The sequence below is a fragment of the Mustela putorius genome, unplaced genomic scaffold (assembly GCF_011764305.1).
Source record: "Mustela putorius furo isolate JIRA1106 unplaced genomic scaffold, ASM1176430v1.1 tig00003899_pilon_pilon_pilon, whole genome shotgun sequence".
In the NCBI taxonomy this organism is placed as follows: Eukaryota; Metazoa; Chordata; class Mammalia; order Carnivora; family Mustelidae; genus Mustela; species Mustela putorius.
The window spans coordinates 1,088,927-1,102,459 of NW_025422048.1; the positions used below are offsets into that span (position 1 = coordinate 1,088,927).

General features: G+C 45.8%; 1 pseudogene; it reads left to right on the forward strand.

Moving 5' to 3' along the window:
• The first annotated feature begins 1,803 nt into the window (after nucleotides 1–1,803).
• Nucleotides 1,804–10,469, forward strand: LOC101674058 (annotated as a pseudogene).
• Nucleotides 10,470–13,533: the final 3,064 nt, after the last annotated feature.

Sequence of the window (13,533 nt, forward strand, 5' to 3'; positions counted from 1 at the left end):
GTGAACTGTGTTCCTGTGGTGCTGTCCTGTGAGTACTGGGGTTGTGCACTCGCTTGAGGGAATGTCGGCAGAGAGTGAAGGTGCTGCTTGGCTTGTCTTGAGCGCTGACGGCACAATTAGAGAAGAAATGGGTAAGATGGAATGGTTAATCCAAAGGGAAGCAGAACTTGAAACCTCGGAAGATTCTCGGCCTGGGGCCTGGCCGTATTGCAGGACACAAATAAGCATATCAGGAAGAGAACACTCAGGGCCTCTGGTGAGGAGCCTAGTGTGGGTGCGAGAGCCCAGGCTTCGTCAGCCCCCGCAGCAGGCGAACTGCCGGCTGGAGCTGGAGGGGAAGGAGCTGGGCAGACAGGAAGGCAGGCTGGGGGGTGCAGCTGGAGAGCTATTTTTCCGGACAAAGGAAGGACCCCAAAGCCTATTCAGAGATCTTTGCTGCTACCTCTTCGGTGTCAAAGCCGGGGGTGGGGGGCATTGGGCCAAACGACCCCCGCCCAAAGCATGGGTTGCCATGTGGGCCATGCCCAGCAAAGCCGTGGGGACAGGGACGCATCAGGCTCGCCACTCAGTGGGGAGTCTGCTTCTCCCTCTCCCTCTGCCTCTTGCTTGTGCTCTCTTGCTCTGTCTCACAAATAAATTAACTAAATCTTAGAAGATCCAACAACTTCAGATTTGCTGTTGTTTGCCCGCCATCCTGCAGCCCTTTCTTGCCAATTTCTCCTTTTGGGATCGGAAGTGTTTATCCTCTGCCTGTGCTACCACTGTATTCTGGAAGTACAGAACTTGTTTGATTTAAAGGTTCACAGCTGGAGAGGAATCCACCTCAGGGTGACTCAGACCTCTTACCCATTTCTGATTTATACAATGTTTAGATGAGACTTTGCACTTTGGACTTTGGAGTCAATGCTGGAGCTCATAAAGACCTTTGGGGCTGTCGGGATGGAATGCATGTATTTTGCATGTGAGAATTACATGAATTTGGGGGGTGCAGGGTCAGAATGCCAAGACAAATTCGAATGAATACAAGGCAAGGGGAATATGCTCTTGGCACAAATTCTTCTCTCAAAAGACAGGTGTGAGCTTTTGAATCCCTGCGTTACGCAAGCATCTGAAGCTCGATCCGTGGTCCCTGCCCTCAAGTTTTCTTACATGTTTTCTGCATTGTAATACTTCTCTCTCCAGTGGTGGCTCCATGAAATCTAGCGTGATCCTGATGTTAGTGGGCCGCCCAGGCCAGTCCGCACAAGCATAACCTTTGAAATGGAGAAAAAGAGAAAGAGCGAGAAGAAAAGATTGCGTTGTCTATGACTACTAGAAAATGGAGCACTAAGGACAATGCCAGAAATATTCTAGGACAGATAATGACAGCTGGCTCTCCCTCATCAGTTTCACTTGTTCCCTGAAAGGCCTTTGTAATTATGCCTTACTCCACTGGTCCTGGGCCAGCCGCCTGCCCCAGGAAGTCATCTGCTTCTGGTTGGAATTGGTCCTAGCCATCCTCAGCTTTACTCCTCTGCAAGCTTTTCAGGCACGTTTTTCAAGAACTTTTGGGCAGTTCTCAGGAGCTCACATGTATTCCGTGATTTGGTCTGGATCTCAAGTGTTTCCACGGACAAGCCACCCCAAAACCCTGTGGTCTAAAATAACAATCATTTGTGATTTCTTGCAGGTTTATGTGCTGACCGACCTGGGGAGGGGGGCGGGGCGGGGAGGCCGGTTCTTTGCTCTGCACCGTGTTGGTCGGGGTCCCTCCTGCGACTTCATTCAGCTGGGAGCAGAGCCGAGGAGGCTGGAACCTCTGAGATGGCCCCAGTCTCGAGTCTGGCGATTGGCGCCGGCTGCCGTACGGTTCTCATCGTGTGGCAGCTCATCTTCTACGGCTTCTCCTTCTGGCCTCCCGAGTGCGACAGCTCACACTTCTTCCCGTGCCGGTACTGACTTCCGAGAGGGAAAACACAGGAAGGGCGAAGCCTCTTCTGGAAGTCACCCGGTGTCACTTGTGCCACGTTTTGTTAGAGCGAGTCGCCAGGCCAGGCCTGGGCAAGAGAAAGGGAAGTAGACTCCACCTTTGGCCGAGAAGCGGGGTGCTCACGCCGTACTGCAACAGGGAGCCCACAGCGGGGGCGACAGAGGTGGCCGTCTTGGGAAGCAGTCCCCACATCTAAGAGAAAACCTAAGGTCCCAAAAGAAGTTGTTGAACGGTTGGCACTGAGGTCTCTGGTAGAGCCTCTGAAAGCAGCATTGCCTTCCTGAGTGTTGGTGTCTGTGTTGTCACCCCTTGATAAACCATGACACTAGCCTGCTGGGCCATTTGTCTCCAACCACCTCGAGCCTGACAATCTGTCCATTTCATGTGTCACTAAAGCTGCTAATAAACAAGGGAATTTTAAACCATATCATATAGTATAATCTCAGAAAAGGTATAAAAGTCATTGTGCCAAGACTGCTCGTATTAGCTCTTGTGTAAAAATAAGTGCATTTAAAAATTCATTCTAAGAAGTTATATGAGTACCAAAACAGGTTTTAAGTGTTTTTCTTTTCTTTTCTTTTTTTATGATTTATTTATTTGAGAGAGAGAATGAGTGGGAGAGGCAGATGGAGAGAGAGAGAAAATATTTTTTTTAATTTATTTTTTATTTTTTAAAAGATTTTATTTATTTATCTTCAGACAGAGACAGCGTGAACAAGTAGGCAGAGTGGCAGGCAGAGGCAGGCAGAGGCAGAGAAAGAAGCAGGCTCCTCACTGAGCAAGGAGCCCAATGCAGGACTCGATCCCAGGACCCTAGGATCATGAGCTGAACCGAAGGCAGACACTTAACCCACTGAGCCACCCAGGTGTCCTGACAGAGAAAAATCCTAAGCAGACTCCGTGCTGATCTTAGAGCCTGACACAGGGCTTGATCTTATGACCCTGAGACCATGACCTCACCTAAACCAGGGCTTGACTGACTCTACCACGCAGGTGTCCCAAGTGTTTTCTCATTGATGTGAAATTCATCTAATGTAAAATTAACCATCTTAAAACATACAGTTCAGTGGTATTTGGTACATTCACAATGTAAAATTATCACTAATTCCAGAACATTTTCTTTGTTCCAAACAGAAACCCCGCACCCGTTAGTAGTTACTTGCCATTCCCTGCTTCCCCGCCCCCAGCCCCTAGCAACCATAATGTGCTTTCTGGCTCCGTGGATTTGCCTATTCTGGGCATTTCAGAGCAATGGAATCGTGTAAAATGTGACCTTTTATGTCTGGCTTCTCTCACTCAGCAGAATATTGTCCGGGTTCATTCATGTTGTAGCAGGTGTCTGAACGCCATTCCGTGTTTCAGCTGGATAACATCCAGTTGCACGGCCAGACTGCATTTTATTTACTCATTTACCTGTTGACTCACTTTTTGATGATTTCTGCATCATGCTTTTGAGATTCGTCTGCAATGTACCATGTATCAGTATTTTATTCCTTTCTACCAGAACATATTTAAGTTCATTTTAATTAATTTAATATTTTAATTTAATAATTTAACATATTTAAATTAAATTTTAATAAATGTAGCTTTTATATAATCCCATCGAGTTGTTTGTAATAACCCCAGCACACTGGGATCATGCCTCGTTATTCCCCACACTGCCCGTTACTCATATGCACCGCACAGGGTGTCACCCAAGCCAGCAAAGGAGTAACCCTTGGCACAACAAAGCCTCCATCTAGCAAGGCCGTGGCATGGAGACAACTCTCGTCAGCATTATTAATTTGAGGACTGATCTTGGAAAAAGCCCACGTCAAAGAGAGTTGTGTCCAAGCAGAGGATCAGAGGGAATGAGAGGAAAAGATGAAACAAGACAAAACCAGAGAGGGAGAGAAACCATAAAAGACTCTTAATCTCAGGAAACAAACTGAGGGTTGCTGGAGGGGAGGAGGGAGGGGGGAGGGGGGAAATAAATTAATAAAAAAAAAAAACCAACAAAGAGAGTTGTGAGAAGAGAATGGTCAGTTGCTTGATAAGAACATAGGTGTCCTAGAAGTAGAAATGCCCATGGCCTTGACAGTGTAACCAGAGTCACAATATTTGATAACAACCCACAGGACAAAGTAACATGATAACCGGTAGGAATTTTAGCTCCTGCTCTAAGAAAGAGCTTTTGCTACTTGTTTTGCTGGCTTGCTTATTTTCTTATAATTGACCTCTGTTGTGAAGTAACCGTGCTAAGGGGAGGCAGAGAAGCACCTCTGAACAGAATTTTGAGCTGTCCATTCCTACTAGGGTGAGAAAAACCTCTACCCTCTGGCTAGAATACCAGTGCGGAAAAACTGGTGATTACTTAAAGACCCAGACCTCTCTACTCTATTATACATAAGTCTTTAAAACATTTATTGACTTAATACATATTTATATGTATTATGAAAATGTACACTTATGTGCTGTCACAGTAAAGATGTACGGATGGCAATACTATTGGAAGCTTTAAGACTTTAAGTTTTAAAAATGTAATTAAAACAACCAGGCATGGCACAAAACAATAATTATACCAGAGCGACTTCATGAGTTTGAGTGGTATGAGGGCCAATGGAGTTTATACACAGACAACAATATAGAAGTAAAACTCATTGAGTACTTCTCTGTTCTCTGTATTAATTGTAATTCCTTTTGAGATTGTACAGGTAGAGATTAATTGCTAGCCGCCTCAATTTATTATTCACCCAAGGTCGCCTAGTCAATGGATTAAGAAACGATAAGTAGGCTGACGTTGAAGAGCAATACAATCGCAGTTGGTGAATAAAGGAGTACTCACTATACAAAGCAGAGTGACGTTGTGGGATGACACACTTCCTGCTATTACACTCATGTAACTACAGCTACTTAGTGTAAGAAGTGATGACTTATCTGGTGTACAGCATAAGTATCATGAGTTTAGAAAGTTCCACTTAATAAAGCATCTTGTAAGAAATGAATAATAAATACAACTCAAATCTTGCAAAAACCCAAATGTAGTGTTCACGTGATATTTTATACTGTAATAAGATCGGGGAGAAGATAGAACCATCTTTTAAATGAAAATTAACAAAATTATTCAAGGGTTTACCTTGAGAAGTATTGAAGGAGCTTGGGAGTTTTAGATGGTTTTCTTGGCTTTATTTTACCAAGTTGTACAGCTAAAGCGAGGACTTCATAAGTGGGGTCCAAAACTTTTAATCACAAATAATGAGAGGTCATGTCATCTGGAGGTGAGTGGAATGACCAGGGCCTTAGCCACGCGAAGCTACCCAGTGCCCCACTTACATGGCCAGAGGATCCCGTGACTGGTGGAGCCTGTGGCAGCCATCTATTGGCCCCACGAAGGCGCTTGGGGAGGGGAAACTCTGTCTTCCGTTTTCTGTCAGGCTTGAGGCCACTTCCCCATTTGTCTCTTACGTTGTTAAGGCCCTTGAAATACTAGGAAGAGTGTTTAATACAGGAGGAGGCTCCCGAAGCTTCTCCACAACTGTTAATGTTTGGCCTGATAGCAATGTGTGTTTCCTTGTTCCTTATCCTGTAACTTAGCAACCAGGACATCCTGGCAATTAAAAAAAAAAAAAACAGTTTTCATTTTCTCTTATCCAAAACCTGCTTTATAGAGAGAAAGAGTGTACTGAGGAAATATGACTACAGTTCAGACTTTTACTAATAGCATAGTTGGTTTTATATGGTTATTCATACATATTTTATCTTTACTTATTAGAGTATGATAACCACAAATTCAATGACTTAATTAGTTAATTAATTAATTTTTCTGTTTTCCTTTTTGAGCATTTGGAAATTACCTTTGTTCATTGAAGAAACCAGGATATGATATTGCCCCCATAAGATCAATATCTTTAACTTATTTGAATATTGGAACAGGCGTACCAGAGGACAGATCCATGTTGGACGGGGACTGGAGTATATACAATTTGGGCCCTTTAAAAAAAAAATATATATATATATATAAATATATATATATATATATATATATATATATTTATTTATTTATTTAAGAGAGAGGGAACAGGGGGAGGAGTAGAGGGAGAGGGACAAGCAGACTCTGCACTGAGCGGGGAGCCTGGCATGAGACTCGCATCTCACCACCCTGAACCATGGCCTGAGCCGACATCAAGAGCTCGTCACTGCACCAACTGAGCCACTTAGATGGCCTTCAATTTGGTTCCTTCTTTTCTTTTTTAAAAGATTTTAATAGTTCATTTCAGAGACAGAAAGAGGGAGAGAGAGAGATAGAGAACCCATGAGCAGGGAGAACGGCAGAGGGAGAGGGAGAAGCAGACTCCCTGCTGACCAGAACCCCAATGAAGGACTCGAACCCAGGACCCCGAGATCATGACGTGAGCCAAAGGCAGATGTCTAACTGACCGAGTCACCCAGGTGCACCTGGACCTTCTTAAAGAAATAGAATACAGGGGCGCCTGGGTGGCTCAGTGGTTAAAGCCTCTGCCTTCAGCTCAGGTCATGATCTCAGGGTCCTGGGATCGAGCTCCACATCAGGCTCTCTGCTCAGCAGGGAGCCTGCTTCCCTCTCTCTCTCTGCCTGCCTCTCTGCCTACTTGTGATCTCTGAATGTCAAATAAATAAATAAAATCTTAAAAGAAAAAGAAATCGAATACAGTGCCCTCCCTGCTCTCTCTATTCCAGGACCATCCCGATGACCTTGAAGCCTGGCTGTAGCCTCCCTGAACCACCCTAATCCACCACCCTTGACCTAGTAGCTCTCCTGTGGTTCCCTCTCCTCGAGGTGAAAGAGAAGTCGGGCTACTTGAGGTGGTCTTACAGCACTGGCACCACGCCTGCCCAGGGTGTGAGGGGGGCCTGGGCCTGTAGAGCCTGTCACCTGATCCTGGGGACAGCCCTCTGAGCTGTGAGGGAACTGGCGGTGAGATTCTTGCTCAGGAAACCTGCCTGGGCTCCAACCCAGTCTGGTTTCTTGTTTCCTAACCTTAAGGAGCTGGTACTTTCACATCAGAGGTGTGGGTTTAAATTTTAAAAAGGTTTTCCTCCAGTCTTCAAATGTCTTTGAAATCAATGGAAAAAGGAATTCCTGTGGTCCTCATTTGTTCATTTCGTCCAGAAGTGAGCAACGATACCTTTCAGGGAAATTCCTCCCACTGACATGCATACAGAGCAAAACCTGTCCTTCATCCCCCCAAGAGTATCCTCAAACCCTCCCACATGCAGGAGACTGTCAAGGAGGCCTCCGGTGGGGACAGAAGTGCCTCCACTGCGACTGTGTCTGAATTGGGGATCTTTGTTGGGCACCAAGTTTCAGTGTCTCCCCGGAGGGCTGAGCCCATTGGCTCAGGAACCCCTGGGTGCATGCAGACTGGCAGGTGCAGGAGCTGCCCCGTTTCATGGGGGCACTATATAAAGTTGGGAATTTGTTGGGGTGTGCGGAGGGTAAGCTAGGAATCAGTGGAAAGGTTCTGACGTCATGCTGGTGTCCACAGCTTCTCCTGGCATCCTGCCTTAGCCCACTTGTGTATTTTCCTGAAATTCCCCTGGTTCTTTTAAGGGGGAGAAATGAAGAAAAAGCAGTCAGAACCAGCCTCACGGAGCCTGGGTGGAGGTTGGGCTCATGAGCTGGCTGGGACTCCACTTGTTTCCCTCCCAGACCCACAATAGCCATGCCCCAGATGTCACAGGTGCCCCGAACTCCCCCAGGGACCACATGCCCTGCTCTCCTGGACTCCAGGGAGCAGAGCTCAAGGCAAAGACCACAGAAAACAGGCAGAACCAGTTCTGCAGCTAGAGCTAGAAGCTAAGTGTAGACAGCGCCCGAGTCCCCAGGGAGGGCTCCTGTCCGGCCCCCACCCGCCCTCCCCTGCAGAAACTGCTAACCCTTGGGCACAATGACTCTGGCCCCAGACAGGAAGCAAAGAAAGAGCGACTGGTGTGTCACTTCACTCTGGGAGACTGGACAGCTCACCCAGGCTCGCTGTTTCTAAACTGGAAGACAAACACGCTACAGGAGCCCGGTCAGCTTTGTATCCTGGAACACAGTCACAACTGCCAGAAACAGGACTTTCAGTCTCTCACCATGAAAGACAAGAGAAACTTACCAAGATGGACCAGGGGACCAGAAATCTCAAGTGGCCCCCCAGACTTTGACAGACAAGAACCCAGAAGCCAGCTCAGTCGCGGCAACCCACAGTCAGCTTCCCAGTCAGCAGCCACCCTCTTGGGAAGGACGGCTAGAGACTCAAGGACCTTCACCTCCACGACTGGGACTTGCCAAGGGCTAAGGCTCTGCCCTCATGGCAGCTACCCAGAGGTGAGTGACCATGGGGGAAACCTCCAAACTGTGGAAACAACCGTCTTTTCATTATTATTGTGTCGTGTCCGTCACCATAGAGTACATCACGCAGTGTTCCAAGACTCATTGTTTACATATAACACCCAGTGCTCCTTGCAATATGTGCCCTTCCTAACACCCACCACCAGGCTCTCCCAAGCCCCCAACCCCTCCCCTGTAAAACCCTCAGTTTGTTTCTCAGAGTCCAGTCTCGTATGGTTCGTCTCCCCCTCCGAGTTCCCTGCCTTCACTTCTCCTCCCCATCTCCCCTTGTCCTCCATGCTAAGTGAAACCATGTGCTAATTGGCCTTCTCTGCCTGACTTATTTCACTCAGCATAATCTGAGGACAGGCTGCAGAGAAAGGCGTGTTTAGATAAATTTCTTCCATAGGTATAAGGGATGTTACTTTTCCAAGGGCTAAAAATCTGCCATTTCTTTATGACTTATGTGAGTGACACCTGGGTCGTGTCCCAGCGACACCTCCAGGAAATGCTAGATATGGCACTCCTCATGAGAACTAACGAGCTATATGGTTGTGAACTTCAATTAGAAAGAAATACATGAAAAAGTCCTGCTTCAGTTGAGAGAAAACCCACTTTTCCTTAAATTCGGAATAGAGCTCACCCACTTGTATTTGGGTCTTTGTGTCGTTCCCACTTCAGACACGGGCGTAGACATGATGTCCGCATCACTGTCTACAGGATGGCGTTGTCCCCAGCATGGTGACATGATCGACGGAGCCGGGGGGGGGGTAGCAGAACTGCCTGGCTGAGGTGGGAGCTTCGCCGGCAGGATCATGACACAGACACACCTCGTCAGGACACGAGGAAGGGCACCGAGGAGCCGTATCATGAATGGAAAATGACGCGCAGCTGCAGATGCGGTCATGATTTCAAATAATGGGTGTTATGAACAACCTCACGCCAATGCTTTGAAAAGTGCTGTTGGAATGAACAAATCCCCAGAAAAGGAAAAGGCAGAGAGCGATCAGAGCTTCTCCCAGGTGCGCATCCGCTCTCGCCTCATGGACTTCCTCACAGCACGGCCCCCGAACGCCAGTCTTTGCTCCCGCCTCAACCGGAGAAACGGAGAGTGCCCCTTGCCCCCAAGCCGGAGGAGAAGGCCGCCTCTCAGCACGTGTTGAAGGGAGAAAAGGAACAGCAAGAAGCAATTTGAACAGATTGATGAAGTACAAATGGAAACAGGTAGATTTAAAAGAACAGGCCAGCGAGGAGATTTTGAAAGCGGAACAGAAATAAAGCAAACTCCACCAACCTTTTCTTCGGAAGAGGTCGGACTTTATGGCCAAAATTCCAAATTTGGGGGTAACCACACTTGTCAGCCATTCACAAGTGTTGGCTCTGCTTGGGGAGGGGGACGAAGAGGCCCTGCGTTATTTGACAAGAGTTGAAGTGACCGGATTTGAAGATATTTAATCAGGGTGCAGAATATACTTTTTAAAAAAAAGTATATAGGGGCGCCTGGGTGGCTCAGTGGGTTAAAGCCTCTGCCTTCGGCTCAGGTCGTGATCCCAGAGTCCTGGGATCGAGCCCCGCATCGGGCTCTCTGCTTTCCCCTCTCTCTCTGCCTGCCTCTCTGCCTACATGGGATCTCTGTCTGTCAAATAAATAAATAAAATCTTTAAAAAAAAAAGTATATATTTTGGTGAAAACCCTTAGTTTGAAAATAAAGTTCTCTCCAAAGAATTTCATCTGAATGAGAGTGGCGATCCATCTTCAAAGTCCACTGAAATCAAATGGAAATCTGGAAAGGATCTGACAAGAAACGTTCAAGTCCAAGGCAGCAGCCCGCCAGCAGGAAGAGACGTGCCTCATGCAGGGGCAGATGACTCCGCACGGGTCACCCAAGATGGTATTTGGCCAAATGCATGACAGCACTGCTTGTGCCCGATGTGCATGATGGAGGAGGGCAAGGGGGAGGAGACGATGATGTTGAAGAGGGAGAATTGGAAGATACCCATGAAGGACGAGATGAAGGCGACGGTGAGGCAGATGAGGATGACGACGTCCGGGGAGGAGGCGACGAGGCGGGAGGATGGGCTGAATAATGGGACACCCCTGGATTCCGTCTCTCCTTTTTTAATGTTCTGCAGTCTCTGGGAGCAAGTTGCACTCTTTTTTTTTTCCCTCTCGCGCTCATTTGCCGTGTTTTCTGAAGTCTCTTTTCCCTCCCTCTATACATACCATGGTTCCCAAGTTATTTTGGGGGGAAGCACCTTGAGCGGAATGCAGTGGGAAAACATGTCTACCCCTTTCTTTCCCAATGTATTTTTATCCCTTCCTGTCTCAACAAAAACTACAGAATCACCACCAATGTGCTCTGTGGGAAAACAGAAAGACCTTCTGCTCCCTTAGCGGAAGGAAGCTGGAAGCTGGAAGGTAGGAGCCCCTGCATGGCGGTGCCTCGAGTTCTCGCTGTTTTCCTCCTTTCTCCGGATGTTGGGCTCAGAGATTACACTGTGTCTGTACATGGGTATGGGCAGTTAGCATTTACCAACTGGTATTGTCCATTTTCTCTTATAAAAAAAGAAAAAGAACCTTAAAAATGAGGTCATAGACGGTCAGCAAAGGGTGGGTTTGAGATGTTCACGTGGGTTTGTGGGCATTTTGACCACATGGCTTCTCTTCTGACTGACACCCTTGCAGTCGAAGATGACACTTTCAACATAAAAATCTCTCTTAAGAAGCAAAACAGATGTGGGGCACCTGGGTGGCTCAGCCAGTTGAGCATCTGACTCCTGATTCCGGCTCAGGTCATGATCTGGGTTGTGTGATGGGGCCTGGGATGGGCTCTGTGCTCAGTGCGGCGTCTGCTTGTCCCTCTCCCTCCGCTCTCTGTCCACCCCCCCACGCATGCGCGCACTCTCTCTAAAATACATTTTTAAAAATCTTTTTTTTTTTTTTAAAAGAATGAAACAAAACAGATGAACACAGGGAAAGGGAATAAAAAGAGAGGGAGGCAAACCATGAGAGACTCTTGGGCACAGAGAAAAAATCGAGGGTTGCTGGAGCAAAGGCGAGTGGAGGATGGCTTAAATGAGTGACGTGTGTTAAGGAAGGCACTTGCTGTGACGAACACTGGGTGTGACATCTAAGCGACAAATCACTAAATCTTACTCCTGAGGCCTATATTACACTATATGTGAACTGACTAGAATTTAAATTAAATCAATCAATCAATCAATAAAATAAAATTGTCTTCTAATGATGACTTGAGCCCTGCCAGTCAGTGGGAAAATCACAGGAACCTGTAGGATCTTACCTGGAACTGACATTCTCCATTGTAATTTCATTCCTGTTTATTTTTAAATTTTCCTTTTGTTTCACTGGGAAGGAAAGATGATGCTCAGTTTTAAACATTAAAACCTACAAGTTGCCTAGTTACAATAGAACTAAATGTCTACATGCACACGTGCACACACACACAAGGAAGAGGCAGAAACCCTAAACAGTCATATAATCATAAAATATTTTTATCAGTAATCAAACTCCAAGCCCAGATGACTTAATCAGGAAGATCTACCAAATATTCAAGAATAAATGGTTCTAGTTTTATACACATTCTCACAGAGAATAACAAAAGAGGATATACTTTTGTTAGAAGGCAAACATAACTTTGACACCAAACCTATTAAAGGCATCATGGGGCAGGAAATTATTGGCAAGCTCCCTTATGAGCATAGACACAGAAATCCTAAGCAAAATATTAGCTGTTCGGGCTCTCTGCTCAGCAGGGAGCCTGCTTCCTCCTCTCTGCTTACTTGTGATCTCTGTCTGTCAAATGAATAAATAAAATATTTTTTTAAATATTAGCTGTATATAAGGATGGTAATACATACTGTCCATGCTGCATTTATGTCAGGAGTGCAAAGTTGGTTTAACAATAGAAAATAATTTATTGTAATTAACCACATTAATACGTTAAAGAAGAAAAATTACGGGATCATCACAATAGGTGCAGAAAATGCATTCAATAAAATTCAACGTCCATTCATAATTAAAAAAGAAAACTCAGGATACCGGGAATTAAAGTGGGCTTCCTTAACAAAAGCCCTATAAAAATAATTATAGTCACCACAGTTAATGGTAAAACGTTGAAGGCTTTCCCTTGAGATCAGAAATAAGTAAAGGGTGCTCATTATCATTATCACTTTTGTCAGCGTTGTAATGTTGGCCCTAGTAATAAGTAAAAGCTAAAGGCAAGAAAAGATTGTCATTATTCACAGGTGTTTTGATGTGGACTAAATACAAAGAATCTAGAGATAAATCATTACAGTTATTAAGAGAGTTTAACAAGGTTGCCGGATATAAAATCCATATGTAAAACTTGCCTATATTTCTATCAGCTGTGAACAGTTCAAAAATGAAATTTTAAAAATTAATATACCATTTGCAATAACATTTTAAAAAACACAAAATACCTAGGAATACGTTTCTAAAAGATTCGCAGGCCTTTTGGGGAGGAAATGATAAAACTTTAACGAGCGACGTTAAGGAAGATCTACATAAATGTCCAGACTGGAAGACTCGGTACTGTTTCCCCAAATTGATTCACAGATTCATGGCAATACCTATCAAGACCATCATACGACGAGCTGATTCTAAACTTTGTACTGAAATGCAAGAATAGAAGAGGCACTCTCTTTTTAAAGATTTTATTTATTTATTTGACCGAGAGCTAGAGAGCACAAGTAGGCAGAGGGGTGGAGGGAGAGGGAGAAATAGGCTCCCCGCTGAGGAGGGAGCCTGATGCGGGGCTCGATCCCAGGACCCTGAGATCATGACCTGAGCTGAAGGCAGATGCTTAGCCAACTGAGCCACTTAGGCGCCCAAAGAGGAGACACTCTTGAAGATGAAGGGTGAGGGGAAAGGCTTACTGTTCCAGATTTGGAGCATATTCTAGAGTTACAGAACTCAGTGAAGTGTAGTCAGGGTGTGGGGATGGACAAACAGAGCAGTTGGGCTGAATAGAGAGTGTAGAAATAGGACCCTTTGTTCTGCGGACCCCTGATATATGAGAGGCTGCATTCATATGGAGACTGAAATGGAGCAAAACTGTACCTCTACATCACACCATAGACAAAAGTCAGTCTCACATAGATTAGAAACATAAACACAGGGCGCCTGGGTGGCTCAGTGGGTTAAAGCCTCTGCCTTCAGCTTGGGTGATGGTCCCAGGGTCCTGGGATGGAGC